The 16,514-nt window shown below is 60.1% G+C and overlaps 1 protein-coding gene across 3 annotated transcripts in view; it reads right to left on the bottom strand.

The window, feature by feature from the left end:
- LOC309853521 (uncharacterized protein) overlaps window positions 1-16,514 on the bottom strand; it is a 450,528-nt gene that overhangs the window by 292,156 nt on the left and 141,858 nt on the right. The window contains exon 1 of one of the 3 annotated variants that reach the window (XR_014305778.1): window positions 9,535-9,685. The exons of 1 other annotated variant lie outside the window; for it this stretch is intronic. The gene's annotated coding sequence lies outside the window, so the exon portion shown is untranslated. Of the gene's footprint in view, window positions 1-9,534; window positions 9,686-14,243; window positions 15,332-16,514 lie in introns of those variants that run through there. One more of the 3 variants, XR_014305777.1, reaches the window with a different exon arrangement.

Here is a 16,514-nt window from a genome sequence, read left to right as displayed (position 1 = left end):
AGCCGAAACCAAGAGTCAGACGCTCGACCGAATGAGCCACCCAGGCACCCCAGTGGCATGGACTTTTGAAGTAACGAGACGCCCCAAAAGACCATGCTTGGCCGGTTTCCCTCTTGGTCCCCACCCCTGGGGAGGCAGCTCACTTCGTAAACAACTCCACGACAGAAAACCTTAAGGAACAAGGCTGTAAACGTGCACGTTCTTCATTCCAATGGCGACGCCGTCCTGCACGTGACGGATTTATTTCCGTGTGAGCTGGGAGCTCCCGGTGACAAGGCTAGGACTCGGGAGCCGCCGGTACCAGATGCTTCCAGAGAGCCGGCTGTATCGGAATGCTCCAGCCAGCCGAGCACCCACCGGCAGGGAGCCACCGGCAGGGAGCCACCGGCAGGGAGCCACCGGCAGACCCACCTTGCGGCCCACAGACCCCTGCCGAAGCCACAGCAGCCGCGGCCCCTAACACGCCGGGCAGCTCTGCCTCCGAGCTTAGCACGGGCCCCTCCTGCTTGGGATGTCTCTCTCCCTTGTCCACCTGGAGGGCTCCAGCTCCTCACCACAGGGCCCCCGTGCCCTCACCCCGTCACCACTCCTGCCCCCATCGTGTCCCACTGCTGCCTTCACTGGCCTCTGCGCCCCGCCCTTGGAGCACCGACTGTCTGGTCCGCCCTTCTGCCCACAGGGGCCAGTGACCCAGGATGCCTCCCGCACAGGACCTTGCTCAACGCCTCGCATCCTCTTCCCCACCACGCGTCCCCTGGTGGCGGGGCCTGGGTCTGTTCTGTGCCCGCTGGGACAGGTGCCGTCCATGTGGGCATCCATGAGCCACCCTCGTCCCGTTCCCCAAGAAGACTTTGTCTATAGACCTGCCTCTGGCTGCGGGGCCGTGTCTCCCCTAAGCGCAAATGAGACAAAGAGCTAGCAGGAGTCACCCCCAGAAACACGGACAGGTGACGTGACCTGCTCCGGGGAAAGCGGGCAGAATGCCAGGCTGCGACGCTGACCCTGGGCCTCGGCAGAGGGGTGCGCGGGGACGGGCAGCGGGGTGGGGCCTGGAAGTTGTGGCTTCACAAGCCCTGTGGTTCGCCCGTGGCCCCCAAACACCCTCCGTGCTCGGACTCCACACAGCCAGGGGGCGGGTTCCGTGATGGCGCCCACTTCGTCAACGGGAGGAGGGTCGGAGACGCCCAGCAACGTGGCCGAGACCACACGGAGGCAGAGCGTGACCCTGAACGGGAACCGGCAGGCTCCGGAATCATCTGACACGCCCAAGGTGAGGGACGGAAGGAGCTTGGGTTGGGGGCAGGGAGGCGGACGGCTTGGTTTCTAAGACCCTGGTCGGTCCCCGAGAACACGGGTGCGTGTGTGCGCGTGTGTGCGTGTGTGCGCACACGTGTGAGTGTGTGCTGGTACGTGCGGGGGGGCTGAGAGGGTGTGTGAGATGCACACCCGTGTGTGAATGTGGGAAGGCGTGCGTGTGAATTGATGTGTGCCTGTGTGCGCGTGCGAATCAGTGTGCGTGGACGGGTGTGCATGTGTGTTCCCGCCCCAGGAAAGCCTCGGGAAGACAGCATGAGGCCCTTGGTCGCGCCGCCTGTTTCACGCTTTACTGCAGCCCTGCTCCGGGAAAACGTTAAGGCAACAAACGTGAAAGCAGCTCCCAGCTGCCGGCTTCCTGCTCCGGGTGCACAGAAACCCTGAGTCACAGGGTATCTGGGGAGTCCCTGAGCCAGGGGAGAAAGTTCACAGACGGTAAGGACCCCAGAGCTCTGAGGATCCCACCGGGCACCCTGATGCGGGGAGCCGCCCCCCCGGGCCCCTGCTTGTTCACCTGCAGAACGCGGCCCACCAGCACCACCTCCGCCACCAGATGACCCTCCTACAGCTCACATCAGCCACGGGGCACCCAGCACCGGGACCCTCCAAGGAGGGGAAGTGGGAGCTCGGACGCCCACGCTGTGCAGGAGGGACCTGCGACTGCGGGGTCCCGGGCCTGGTGTGCCCTCTCTGCAGCCCAGCCTGGTGCTACCTCACTGGACGTTTCCGGAAGGGAGCTGACCGGTCCCATCTGGCAGGAGCACCTCTGAGGGGTCTCGCTGTCCTGCAGCTTCTTGTGGGAGACACAGGCGTTTGTCCCACGCCTCTTCCTGAGAAGAGACGGTCCCTCTCCGGCCCCAGTGTCCTCGGCTCTGAGAATCGCAGGACCCCGCAGTGCTTCCCAATTCAGCGTCCCTGGACCCCAGGGGACAGAAGAGAGGTGGAGTGCCTGGTATTACTGTCACATCCGGGAGTTTCTACTGCACATAGCACGGCCCTAAAATGGGGCCTCAGAGGAGCTCAGGACAGTCGAGGTCTCTGCTCCCGACTCCCAGTGTCGGAGCTCGGCGCAGGCCACCGGCTGCCCACGAGGACCAGAAACTGCCAAGGTCACATCCTTGAAGGTCATTATGAACAATGAGACTTAAGACGTAATTAAGAATTCATCTTTCCTCCTAACAACCCCAGTCAGTAGAGGGGAAGACTGAGGGTCCTAGGAGCTCCGAGACAAGGAGAGACCAGGAGGCAGCAGTGAATTCAGACTCAGCCTGACCCCAGAGCCGACACGCTGCCGGCCGGCACCTCCCAACGGGCCTGCTCGGCGGAATGACCTGGGGCCTGGAGGGAGCGACGGACGCCTCGTGGGCCACCCCAGACCCGGCCAGGCTGACTCTGAGCCCCGGGCCCGAGAATCTGCATTCTGAAACAGCCGTGCCTGGAGAGAGGCCTCACACCCACGGCCCGCACCGCAGCACAGAACTGGGCTGATGACCTGTGACCCCCCACTCCCGGCTCAACAACAGCGCCTCTCACAAGCGCCCCTGATGGGGAAGGGGGCACGGAAACCAGCCCAGGCCCGGCAGGCAGGCCTGTCCTGCCCCCTTCCGCCTGCACAGCGCCCCCGAGGGCCGTGCGGGGCACTGCGTCCCCCGCGGCCCCCTCCCTGGCAGGGAACCCACGGGGCCTCTACACAAAGAATGGGCGGAAACGCAGAGGGCAGGAATTCACCCCTGCATTTCACACCGCTGTCCGCTGGGACAGGCCTGCTGAGGATCCGAGGGCCAGCAGCAGCTGAAAAGGCCAGGGACACGGGGAGCCCAGCCCCACGGTGCGAGGGACCGGCCAACAAAACACACCTCCCCCCAAGCTGGCCAGAGGGCAGCCGAGCAATCGCCCGCAGAAATCTGCAAGCTCATCACGGAGCTTGGAAACCTTGGTGGGGACACAACACAGGACACATCCTGCTCGGCAGAGATAAGAGAATTCCCAGGTTCTCCCCTCTCCCGGGGGACAGAGAGCTGGGGGGAGCTTAGGGGAACAGGAGAGAGGTGCCCCGAAACGCCTCGCTGCAGGGAAGCTGCCCCGTGCCCTTCACCCTCCCTTCCGAGCTCGGGGACAGGCCTGGGGGGCGGGGTTACAGGTCGGGTCGGGGTGCTGGGACCCCGTCACAGATGTCACTCGTCCCCAACATCAGGCCTCAGGCTGGCTTTCCAACACCACCCCTTCCCCATGGGGCTCTGGCGACCTGGACCAGGGGCTTTGCTGTTCTGTGCCTGTTTCCCCACCTGCTAGCTGGGGCTGTGGGGCAGAGTAACCACGGGTGCGCGTGGAGGGTCCCCGCGGCCGCAGCCCTCGCCACTGTGTCCTGTCAGCCCTCCCAGCCAGGCCCGGGCGTGCACGCCTCACAGACCCCTTCCGTGGTTTCCATCAGGAGACGGACACAAGACGGACAAGACGTGGCACGGAGCAGGGGGTTGAGCCGGAGCCCGAGGCCACCCTCAGTGACATCGCGTGCGGCTCGTTGGGAGAGCGCGAGTGAAGAGCCCGACCCCAGCAGACTCGAGCTCCGCCCTTGCTCTGTGGGGCCCCACCGGTGCCGGCTTTATCCCGACCCTGGGGTCTGGGCTGCTCCCGTGTGTCAGAAAGGACGACACGCCGAGGAGTAGAAGCAAGCGGTCAGGGCCGCGCGGACCCTTCCACGCCCCTTCCGTGCGGGGTCCTCCCCGTGGCCCTCACAAGCCGACTCATGGAGATTCCGACAGGTTAGGTCACCTGCCCGGGGTCCCCTGGCAGCAATCGGGGGCCTAGCACACGCACAGAGCAGACATCCAACACTCGGGAGCTGTGTGCGCCCCGCTTTCCCCGGAGGACGGGCTCTCACCCTGTCCCTCTCTGTGGCCCCCACAGGACGCCGGCGCGGCAACCAGCCAGCGAGGGGTCAGAAGTGCACGGCGGACGGGCCCGTCTTCTTCCCCGCGGGGTTTTGAGCGGGTGGCATCCAGATCCATCCAGGGGAAACTGCGGGCCGTTCGTGCCCGCGGGTATCAGGGTGGGGGCACCCGGCCGGTCCTCAGCCCCTCCTGGCCCGACCAGGGACTCACGCTGCCCGTGAGATCAGCTTCCCTACCTCTAGGTTAGCTGAAGGAATTCGGGCAGAGCCAGTGTGTTTTGGGGAAACATTCAGAATGAATCGTCCCAGCACCCATGTGGGGACACAGAGCCATGCGCCAGGTAGAATTTCTCTAAGCAGATTCCATGTGCGCATGAGCCCTTGGGGCAGGACCCAGTGGCCTGCAGAATGGGAGCCCCAGGCGGGGCAGCCACACCCCTTCCTCCGCCGTGATGATGTCAGAACAGCACCTGCCCCTGCAGACCTGGCCTCTGTCACTCTCGCTCGGCGTCCCGGGCCCGCCGGCGGCAGTCACGCTGCCCCAAGCACCCACCTGGAACGGGACAGGCCGGGCGCTGTGCACACGTTCTCTCTCCTTCTCAAGTCAAGAAGGTGCTGGGAACCAGGACAGCCCACTCTGAAGCCCGGAACCTGCCCCCATGGCTCCAGAGGCAGAGCCCCAGGCTCCCTTCCAGAACTCCCGCGCCGACCACGGACAGCCCTGCAGACGTGCTCTGGAAGCCGCCGCTTCCTGCTTCCTGGGCCCGGGGCCGCCACGAGCCACTGCGGTGCGTCCAGGAACTTGGGAAGGGGCCACAGCAAGCACCGCAGGCGGAGGTGCTGGCTGGGGTCTTCACACCCACCTCCTCCCTGGCCCGCCTAAGTGGGATCTTTGGGGATGTTTCGGGGAAACCCTGGCTCTCCCGATCAGAGGACACGGGCGCGGCTGGCGCGGTCCTGCCGCCTTTCTCCTCCCGTCCTCCTCTGAACGCAGACATGATGGCTGGTGATGCAGCAGCTCTCCTGAGGCCGTGAGAGCACAGGGAACAGCAGCGTAGCAGACACAACGATGTCCCACCTCTCCCCAAGCCATCCCCAGCCCAACCCGCAGAACCTGGGAAGACGTTAGCTTACACGGCAAGGGGGGAGCAAGGCTGCCGAGGGAGCAAGGGTTGCTAACCAGCAGCTCCCAACAGAGCACGAGAATCTGCATTACTGAGTGGCCCAGTGTGACCACCAGGGTCCTTATAGGGAAGAGGGAGGCAGCAGAGGACAGCGGAGGGACAGAAGTGGTGGGAAGGAGGCGGAGGGTCAGCACCTCGCCGGCTCGGGTGAGGAGACAGAGGGGCCCCAAGCCGAGGGACACAGGTGTCGCTGGGACAGCAGACGTGATCGGGATTGCCTACTTCACAGGCCTGAGCAAGGATTCTCCAGTTCAAGGTGGGGCTGGCTTCCCCGCTGTGCTTTTAGGGCGGCTGCTTGTCCCTGACAGGACCCCGCGGACCGACAGCCCTGTTTGGGGAACACAACTTCACCAAAACATAACTTCTGCCTCGTGTTTTCCCGATCTCCTTTATCGCTTCTCCTATGGCGGAGTTTCCAGCAACGGCCACGGTAAGAGCGGGGCCTCCTCTGCGGCCCCGGGCGGTGGGACGGGAGACCCAGGACCCTCACCATGGACATCTACTCTGTGCTGGGCGGGGAACCGGGCTCCGGAGAGGGTGTCCCAGTGCAGGACGGGCTTGACAAGCTGGGTGCCCCCGGGGCTCCCTGCAGCACCCGAGGGCTGGTCCCACATGGAGGGGCCACAGCAGCCACAACCCCTGTGCTCCTCGCCGGCGTCAGGCCCCACGCGCCGCCCCGCTCGTGTTCCTCTCAGCAGCCCTGACAGGCCCGCACGGCCCGCTCACGAGGGGAGTGAGCCCCGAGCCCCCGCCCAGCATTGCAGAGGTGAACCCCGGCAGGTGGTGGGCTCACTGCGCCCGTCCTCAGGACTCCAGCCCCACAGCCTTCTCGGGCCCCACGGCGCAGCCCGGTGAGGAGGGAGCAGGGAGAGTTTGCTCTGTGCTGCAGAGCCCACGGCAGAAACCACCCGTTCGCCCCGGGGCCTGAGGGGGTGCGGGGCCCATCGCAGGACGGGGAGGCCGCGGGACCCCCAGGGTGTGGTCCAGAAGGGGGCCTCCTCCCCAGCACACCCCATCCCCATTCTGCAAGACTCTGGGCCCAGCGGCGCCCTCGCCGGCCGCGGCCAGCAGGGGTTTGCCACTTGAACCCCACTCTGACCCCGACTACCGAGTGGACCCCATGTCCTTCTCCATGAGGCAAGAAAGAAGCCACTACATTAGGGGGGGTCTTGGCCAAAAACCACCCCTTACGCTCCCAGCAGGTAGAAACATATTAATTCATTTTCTTCATAATGAGGCTGTGAGTGAAATCTTTGGAACGGTAAGAGATAAACTTCTCATCAGGAGGGTTTTTCCAAAGAAAAACGTCTCCCTCACCTTCCGAGAGAGCGTCACGCACTGGCCACGTGTGGCCCTGGGCTGGCCGCTCAGCCCTCCGCCGGCTGCCTGGCCACATCTGCTCCCCGCCCACTCCTCCTTGTTGACAGGATTCTGGTTTTATTTGGCTTGGCAGTGGACCCTACTAAAAATATGCAGTTTCCCAGACTCCTTTGCAGTGGAGACTGGTCAGGAGATACAGCGGCAGCCTCGGCGACTGAGGTGAGCTGCCGAAGACAGCCCTTCCAGAGGGACAGGAGGGCGCGCCTCTCCTCGGGCTGCGACGGAGGCTCACGGGCACGGTGTGTACCTCGTGCCGGAGGCCCACAGGCACTGGGCCCAAAAGAGGGGGGAGCCAGGCCGCGGCCCAGTCCGCCCGCCTCCAGCCGCCCGGGCCTCCGACGCCCCGCCCTGTCACTGCCGACCACCACGGTCCCGACCCGTGCGCCGCCTGACGGTGAGCAGCGGCCCCCGACCCCCCTCTTCCCGGAGGGGACACTGGCGGCAGACAGGCCGTCTCCACGGAAGCTGCTCCCCGCCAAGCCAGGGCCTCCCCCTCACCCGTGAGAGGGTCGAAGACGAGGGCTTCCGGCTCACCACAGAACGACAGGCCGCCTCTACTCACGAAAATACATGTTTTATGTATTGGTCGGTTTTATTTTATTCATTTCCTTGGTGAAACCAGTTCCCCACGACAGCCACGTGGCACCCAGACTTGCTGTTTCCTCCCAGCTTGTGACTGAGGGCCATCCCCTCTTAGGAGGGCTGGAGCGCCCACGTCCGTGAACCGGGGTGGCCAGACCCACCCGCTGGCTGCGGCGCAGCGGGGCAGACGCTGAAGCCGTCACCCGCCCCGGCCTGCATGCTCCGAGCTGGGCCCGGGTCTCACACCGCTCCTGCCTCACAGCCCCCTGCCTGCGGGGGTCAAGGAGGAGGCTCTGCGCCCCTCGGTGGCTGCGTCACCCAGGCCTGGATTCCGCTGCCCCGACACCACCCCCGTTCAGACGCCGCTGCCCCATCAAACACGCCTCCCACAGCCTGCGGTTGCCCATGCGCACGTCACCCTCCCGAAGGACGGTGGGCCGCGACCGGTACCACAGAGTTACCCCGAGTTCTTCACCCTTGAGTGGGGTCTTGAAGAAAGGAGGGGACTCACCAGTCGGAGAGGGAAGCGGCACTCCCGGGGCAGGAACAGCGTATGCAAAGGGACTGAGGCACAAGACAGCAGGAAGCCCTGGAGCAGCGGTGAGCCTCGCGGGTGTGTGTCACGGAGCACAGAGAGCAGAGCCAAGGCTGGGCCGTGGCTGCTGGTTTTCAGAGCACAGTATTGTCGTTACTCCTGTTCACAGTAACGACGGCACTCGCTGGCCGCGGCCTGATGTGTCACCTCCATCCCCATGTGAGGTGGGTCCTACCGTTAGCCTCGCTCCAGAGAAGACAAAACCGAGGCCCAGAGAAACAAACTGACCTTCCCCAGGACAGCCATTCGGGAACAGCTGAGCTAGAACCCCAGCCTCCTTCTGCCTGGCTGGACGGCCTTGTTCTCAAGGGCCGCGTTCGACCCCGAGAGCAGCTCGCCATGGCAACTATGTCGCCGTCCACTTTCACCACGGGCAAGCGCGTGTGATGTCCGGGGTGGCCCGCGGGCGGCCTGCGACATCGGCTGGGCTGACTTATGTGTCTAGAGCTCCACAGCACTGAATGGGGCCACGAGGTTCTGCGTGTCCCTGGTCCTTCCTCAGGCCGGCACAGGTTCTTCTCATGCTGGCCCCAGAGGCACGAGGGCACTGCCGGAAACAGGTAAACATTTCGCCAGGCTTCTGCCTACATGACGTTTGCTAACCTCTCAAGGACCAAAGCACGTCAGATGGCAAAACCATGACCCAGAGACAAGGAATCCTCCCGCCTCCTGGGAGAAGCCGCTACAGATCCTCTGTGGAGGGGTGAAGACCCCGACCATGGGCGCGTTCTACCTGCTGCAGGTGAGGACGGCCAGGGCCACGGCCGAGGAGGGGGCTCCCCTGCGGTGTGGGAAGGGTGACTTGTCTGCGGCTAGGGCACGCGTCAGCAAGAGAGCTGTGATCCCTGACCAATCCTTCTGACTTGAAAATCCCCACCCCTGGGACTGGCCATTAGATCCAACGGAGAGAAACAAAAACCTCCCTGAGTACTTAAGGCAGCTTCCGTACCTGGAACACTGCCGTGGAGACGGAAAAGCTCGGACGCCTACGAGCGGAGCCGGGGATGAGCCGTGAGGAAGCTGCCGGCACCCCTGGGCTGCAGAACGGGAGGAGGTGGGGTGGGGGGCGGGCGAGGGCCTGTCCTACGAGCAGCACCACTGCCGAAGACACAGGGCTCTTCCCTCCCCGCCCTGCCCCCTCCCCCAGAGCCTTCCCCGGTGCCCCAAGTTCAGACCAGCAGGAGCAGGGATGCAGGAGCCTGTCTGGGGCGGCCTCTCGGCCCCTGAAGCACCCGGCAGGCAAGGAAGGGACGAGGAGGGACCTGAGTGCGGAGGGTCCCGGAGAGCCGGCATCTGCCCCTCCCCGGAGCAGGCAGACCCCGTCTCCCCTGTGCTCCAGGGCAGCGCTCCTCTGGCAGCCAGGATGTGCACACAAACCCCAGGTCTGGTTTGGGAGGGCGAGGTGGAGCCTGGGACTCTGCATTTCTAACCGACGCCCAGGTGCTGCCAGCTCTGTTGGTCTATGGGCAAGGCCTAGCATGGGAGCGCAGCCTCCGTGAAGACCATGGGCCCGGCTCTCCCTCCTCGGGCGAGCCTCTGAGGCAGGAGCAGCAGAGAAAGCCGAGATCTGGCAAGTTCAAGAGACTTACCCAGGGTGCCCATCTGGTAGATGCGATGCCAGGCAGCCCCTCTGCCCGTGTTTTTCGGGGCTCCAGGGACTCGCCCAGAGACAGTGGCGACGTGGTCCTTTATCCAGCACGCTCTATGGGCCCAGATTTTGCATTCACAATCTCAAATCCTGACAACCTGGAAAAGGAAGGTCACTAGGTCCATTTTACGAAGGAGAAACTGAGGCTCAGAATGTTACAGGAACTCAGCAAGCGTCTGCAGAGAGGGCGGGCGGAGCCCCAGGTGAGCCCCATCTCCTGCGGGAGAACTTCTGCTCCAGGCCTCACACCCCCCGCCTCTCAAATCCTCCCGCTTGCGTGTCCCCTCAACAGAGGCGCTCACGGAGGCCCTGGCTCAAGACGTGGGGTCTGCGGTCCGCTGGCCCCGATTCGGGGCCACAGTTCTCCTCACCGTCCGACAGCGGCTGTGCCGCGTGCAGAGTTCCACTCAGCCTCCCTGGGACTTGGTTTCCTCAACTGCCGGGTGAGGACAGTGGTGTTCCCTACGCTGTCCACCTGCTGGGAGGCAGCGTCCAGTTTCCCCAGCCAATACCTGGCATGCGGCCAACTCTGGCTTAACACCCAGTCTTGTGTAAGTCTGCCGCCGTCCCAACGCTTAGAGTCTTGGCAGGGGAGACAGTCGACTCGCAAAGCAAAACACAGGAATTTGTTAAATGACCAAGTGTCCAATGTTAGAGCACCAAGAAGGTGGGTCGCCGGGGTCGCCAGGGCCAGCAGCATGGCATCACTGTCGGAGTCCCCCTCCCGGCCGAGTCTGTGCCCCTGCTGCTGGTGCTTGGGGCTGGGCGCTCCAGAGAGCTCCTGCTCTGTGGACGAGCCATACATCCCGCCGTGAACTTGCTCATTCCTGCCACCGCAAGCCCGGCCGCAGCCTGGAGGAACACCTGCGCGCCCAGACCCTCTCCGGGCAATGGTCAGCATGGAATGTCGGGGCCCCGGCTCAGCTCCTGCTGGACACCTCCTGTAGCAACAGCCAGGCCACTGGGAAGGGCGGCCTCCAAGACTCGTTGGTCCAAACCATGCAGAGAAGCAGGTTGAGAGTCCGCCTGAGAGACGGGCCAGGATCCGAGCTTCTGGTGCGCGCCTGCATGAGGAACCTCGGGCTCCCTGCTCCCGACGCGCAGCGTAAACACGTTAGCTGGACCCGGAGGGAGTCCCCACGGCTCCCCACCTCCCTCTGAGAGCGCTCCCCAGCAGGATGAGGAGGTGGTGAACCCCGCGGGCTTTACTCCCCACCGACGGCTCTCTCCATCGAACGCTGGATGCTGAGCGGGTCTCCCGGTTTGTCTGGGTAAACTTCTCTCTTCTTTCACGCGTAGCTAACACACAACGCAAGATAAGAGCTCTGATCGCCATTCAGCTCTTAGGAGGGCAGTAACGATGCCTCCCCACCTCTGCTGGCCGAAATCGAATGTTACTTCCACAAAAACACAATGTGAAAAGTTTACAGATTCAACACCAGACCCTGCAACGGCGCGCGATCACTGCGAGCCGCCCAACGCGCTTGCTGGCGCCACGAGCCTCGGCGTTTCAGAAGCCCACGTGAAAGAAGGTGCCCGGGCCACTCTCCAGCCTTCCACTGAATACAATAGTAAAGAACAAAGAATTTTTAAAAAGTATTTGTTGGGGCGCTGGGTGGCTCAGTGGGTTGTGCCTCTGCCTTCGGCCCAGGGTCCTGGGATCGACTCCCACATCGGGCTCTCTGCTCAGCGGGGAGCCTGCTTCCCCCTCTCTCTCTGTGTCTGCCTCTCTGCCTACTTGTGATCTCTGTCTGTCAAATAAATAAAATCTTTGAAAAAAATAAAATAAAATACAGTATTTGAAAAGTAAAAAATAAAACAATAAAAGCCCGGAAAAGCAGCAGCAATAATCTTTGAGGCAACTGAAGTCCTCCGGCTTGGCTGGCAAACTGAAGCATAAACATAGTTTAGGCTGAAGTTGGTCAAACAGTCTGGCTAAGTTCGTTTTCTAGAAAAAAAATCTTGCCCCAAACAAGCTGCTTCATACACGTGACGTCTGAAAGTGCTTTTCCTTGCTGGGTTGAAACCTGAAGTATTTTCAGCTAAGCGAGAAAATGTTCGCCGTTGGACGGCCTAGGAGAGCCGTCACGAGCGTGATTTCTGGAAATAAACACGATCGTAAGAAGGTCGGCCCAAGCAGAAATGTAAGTCCACATGAGTAGCTGGTGTCATTAAACTGTCCCGTCAGCCAAGGTGCCAAGTGACACAAATTTTTTCGAGTCAGTTCCAACATGATCGCCTGCCTGGATCTGTACGAGCCTGAACAGATCTCACTCCAGAAATCACTAATTTTATTTTCTCCAGGGTCCACGTACGCTCTCCGCTCCGCCTGCCAGCCAAGTATTTGGGACAGACAAGACCCTATTTTCTCCGGACCCGTTTACGAAGGTTCCCTCGATACAGACACTGTTTACGTTTCATGGGTCAGTATCTTGCTCGAGAAAATTAGAGCTAAGTTTCAGGAGGATTTGTTTTCACTTTAACTCTTGTTTGCTGGTCACAGCCACACAATACTTAAATGACTTTCTCCCCAAAGGGCAAAGTCTTTAAAGCAGAACAGAATTTAAACGGCTGGGCTTCTTGCACAATCATCGTAGTCATACGGACACTTACGGGCGGTGGGTCACTTGCCCAGTCTGTAAACACACACAGGTAAAAAAGCCTGCACGTCATTTGGTTGAAGTTTTAAAGGACAACACGTGATTTACACGAGGAAGGCGTCCTACTGTGCTGCATGGACGCGTTCCTACATTACTTTAAACAGGGCTTCACATTCAGAGTCAAATGAACCCTCTTGCCGTGTTTTCATTTTTCAAAAACAAGTGATGACATCTCTTTAGGAACCAAAGGTAAGCCTTTCTGTCGGCGTTGGGCTCTGTTTCACGCAGCCAGGTGCACGCTGTTTCTTTTCAAATTAAACAATGTGGCAAGTCACTACCCAAGACAAATTAAGGAATCACAGTGTCTGTCCCACGACGCCGAAATCATCCAAAATTGTCTTCCCCTGAATTTTAACAACACACAGGTTGAACATATGCCCATCGGGTTCGGAGGTTCTCCCTAGCAAGAGATGGGGGCAGAAAAATGTCTGTCTGTTCCCGAAATGAAGTGGGAACCGTTCTCGGTGGCATGGAGGCGAGGGCCACCCCGAGGCCTCTGGAGGGAGAGGACGGTCGAGAAGCTCTAGGACGCTGGCGGCACCGGCGCGGCAGGCGCTGACAGGACCAGACATGGGTCCGGGCGGCCACTCCCACGCGTGCTCCTCACCCCCAGCGGAAAAGCCGTTGTTGAGAAGGTGAGACTCGGAGCCCCACCCCTGCACAGCCTGGTTTCCCGCATCCGGACGTGCACAGGCGTCCCCGCGTGTGGGCTCCACCCGACTGCCACGGGAGGATGGAGAGGGGTCAGCTCCCCCCGACACACCAACAGGCAGCAGATCTAGAAACACCCACAAAGCCTCCTCCATCGCTCTCGTGAGCGGTGCAGGGAACGTTCCTCGCAGGCGGGCCGCTCCGGGAGGGTGAGGCTCCCGCTGGCTAGCGTTGGGCTCGGACACTCGCCGCACTCCCACGGCGCGGCACGGTTCAGCGAGGCCTCAAACACTCCCTACTCCGTACGTTTCCGTGGACTAGACGCGCCCTTGGGGAGGTGAAGGGGGACCTGACCGGGACCCCCAGCTCTGGGGCAGAATCTCAGCATCTTCCCCACCCCCCAGGCCGGGGACCACTCCAGAAGTAACACCGCCATCTGCCGGGCAGCCGGGGAACCGCGCGGGAGGCCGAGCCGTCCACCCCAGCCATCCAGCGAAATCCGCCGTCGCACCGCGCCGCGGCCTCTTGGGCAGGAGGACGAGGACCGCACGGTCTGGGCAGACGCATGGGAAAGTGGCAACAGCCTTCTGGCTCTGGTGGGCAGCGGTTTCAAACACACTCTGGCCCATCCCCTTAGCCTGCGACCCCCAAATTGAGGAGGTGAAAGAAAGGGTTTAATTTCTAAGACTTCTGGATTAGTTATGAATTTCTGGGGTGAAGATTTATTTTCCAAGCCGTCAGCACCCCTCTCCCCCCCCACACACTTCTCCAGGCTGGGGAAGAAGGGGACACGCACACACACACACACGCGCGCGCACACATGCACGCACGCACATGCACACACACGTGCACACTCACATCCCCCCTCGGGGTTCTTTAACCTGACAAGCCTTCGCAAACACAAGAGCCCAAAACAAGGATAACCCAAATATTATTCTGAATCCTTTTTCTCGGGCACTTACGCAAAACAACTACCATTTTTGAAGTTTATGTAACTTTTCCTTATAAATACAATCCTGTTCTGATCCCCTATCTGTAGGATGGCGATTTCTGGATTTTTCTTATGCAAACAACCGGCTTGCTTTTCTCCTTCTCCCTGTTCCTAACGGATCTCCCTGATTTGCCTTGAAATTTGAGCATTAAGTGCTTTCTCTCGGTAATTAAAGGCAGGGTATTCTTTTCAGGAGAGAACTGCCTTGCTTTACAATTGCCTACACTCATTAGAATAGTTTCGTGGAAAGAAGTCAGTTGTGGCCTAGAGTGTTAACATTATTTTTTTACTACCCTTCCAACATCTGACAAAGATGTTCAGAAGATTTTTAAAAATAAACAACTTAGGTTACATGAAAAATACAATTGAATTTATTAAGTATCACAAGGCACCCATTTTTAAAGAGAAACATTTTTTACTGCACCTTATTTTCTTTATTACACATCATAAAAATTTTTTAAGCGTCCTAGGAGCCTAAAGTCGGGCTTGCTATTACGTTACAGTCAGGAATTACTTCATTTCATGCCTATATTCATTTCACATACGTGTATGTGGGCATCACCAAAGTATTTACATTTTGTAACTTAATTTCTCACTCAGTAGAGTTCGAAAGATCTGGACATTATAAAGGCAAACTCATTTTCTGCTGGAATGGAATGAGAAGATGAAAATTTTTAAATTCATTTGATTAGGTAAATTCAGTAGGGACCCACGGTTCGCCCTGAAATAAACCAGCTTGCTTCGTTGACTTTCGCCATCTTTCGGAGCCTTAAAATGAACACGGGAGTCACGGCCGCGGCCGAGCTCTCCCCGCCCCTTTGCCATCCATGCTCGCGCAGACATCACAGAGACTCCGCAGACATCACAGAGACTCCGCTCCTCACAGTCCGCGTGGTGCTGGGGCTGAAGGAGGGGTTCGTGGAGGAGCCCCACAGAAGGTTAACTGGCCGAGAAGGACAGGGGAGGCAGGACGGACGGACGGACAGGGTCAGAGCGTCGCTGGAGGAAGCCCGGGGAGTACTCACAATTTCCAGTGCCTGCTGCTGTCTGTCTCCAGGTCCCGATTCCAAAAGGAAATGTGGCTCTTTTGTGCAGAACCAGAAATGAACATCCAGGAAGTTGGCAAAATCACTCGCTCAACAATTTAATAGAGGAAACACAACAAAATAAATTGCCAAATTTGGTTTTTGTTTGTTTGGGTTTTTTTTTCCCCCTCCATAAAAGAAAAGAAAAAGGGTAAACCGGAGGGTGGCAGGAAAGGGCCTATTTTATTTTCCCCGGTGAGAGCGAGCCGGGCCCCACGTGGGCCTAAGCGCGGACCTGGGTACGTGCTCGCCTGCACCCACGCAAGGGAGAGGAGCAGCAGCTGACTCAGAGCTCGGCCTCCCGGCAGAGCCCGAAACTCTGTGCGAGTTGTCCGAGTTCCTGCCGCAGATCTGAAATGAGTTTTCCTATGAAAATACACTTAAAACTCAGCGACCCCCACCCCTCACGAATGCCTTCAGTGACAGGAAATGTTAACCATTTTAAGCACTTTTTATTTGCATTTGCTTCGAGGCTGAAGGAGCGAGGGAGAAATGTACCCTTAATGGTCGGTGGCGACGGGGTTGGGGGCTGGGGGAGAGCCGGCACGTGTGTTTCTGGGCACGGGGCGGGCGTGCTGGGTCCCGAGTGGGCCCCAGACGGCGGCGACTCCGCCACGCACTCACACAGAAGGAGGACAGGGTCTGCGTGTTGGGGTGAGTCGTATCCCGAATTCCCCTGTGTTGTTGATAAATGAGAAGGCAGTACCCTTCCAACCCCCAGCTGGGGAGGGTGAAGGAGAGGCCCCAGCTTGCAATGTTTGTGGTGCCGAGACGTGTTTGTGTGAGTGTTTTCTCCCTGGGATCAAAAGGGGGGGAAAAAGATTTTTTTCCCCCCAAACCAACCAAACACTGCAGCTCAGAAACACAAGGAATGTGTACAACCTTGTCCTTCAGAAATCCATCTTGAATTTTTTTTAAAGCCCTCTCTTTGATCAAAAGCCGACAGAGAATTACATTTTCCCCCATTCTGTTGCATTTAACGTGGACTCACACGGGGTGAGTTGAAACAAGCAGGTGGCCCAAGCATGAATGCTCCTTTCAGTCCGGGCAGGGGAGGTGGGCCGGCCCGAGGGGGCGGGAAAGGCAGCGCGGATTAGTTACAGGGAAGGGGCAAAAGCTGCCGCGTCTCAGGGGCAGTAAGGCCAGAAGAAACCCGTGACGAGCACCCTGGACGCTACTCTGCGCGCTGGGCCAGGGCCCTCTCGCAAGAGCACAGGGTAACAGCAAGCCCTTCGGCGGGAAGGCAAGCGGCTGCTTTCCGTCCACGGGTGTCAAGTTGGGAAAACAAAACAAACCCCTTCAGAGTGTATTTCAGGAGATCATGGCGTGCCCCACGAGGGCACAGTAACACTCCTCAGCCCGGGGAATCCTGCACCGGAGCCTCCTCTAGCTGCCTGGGCAGGCAACGGGACTGAGAAAGGCCAGCCCTGGGTTGAGAAGCTTCGAGGGGCGGCATGAGTGGCGCCCACTCCCTCCGAGCCCTGTCAACAGCAGCCCCCGTGTGAGGACCTGAGCCACCAAGCCGTGGTCCACA

Source organism: Mustela nivalis (genome assembly GCF_964662115.1).
Source record: "Mustela nivalis genome assembly, chromosome: 18".
Classification (NCBI taxonomy): Eukaryota; Metazoa; Chordata; class Mammalia; order Carnivora; family Mustelidae; genus Mustela; species Mustela nivalis.
The sequence above is the reverse complement of the archived record's forward strand: the minus strand, read 5'-3'. Positions and strand labels throughout refer to the sequence as shown.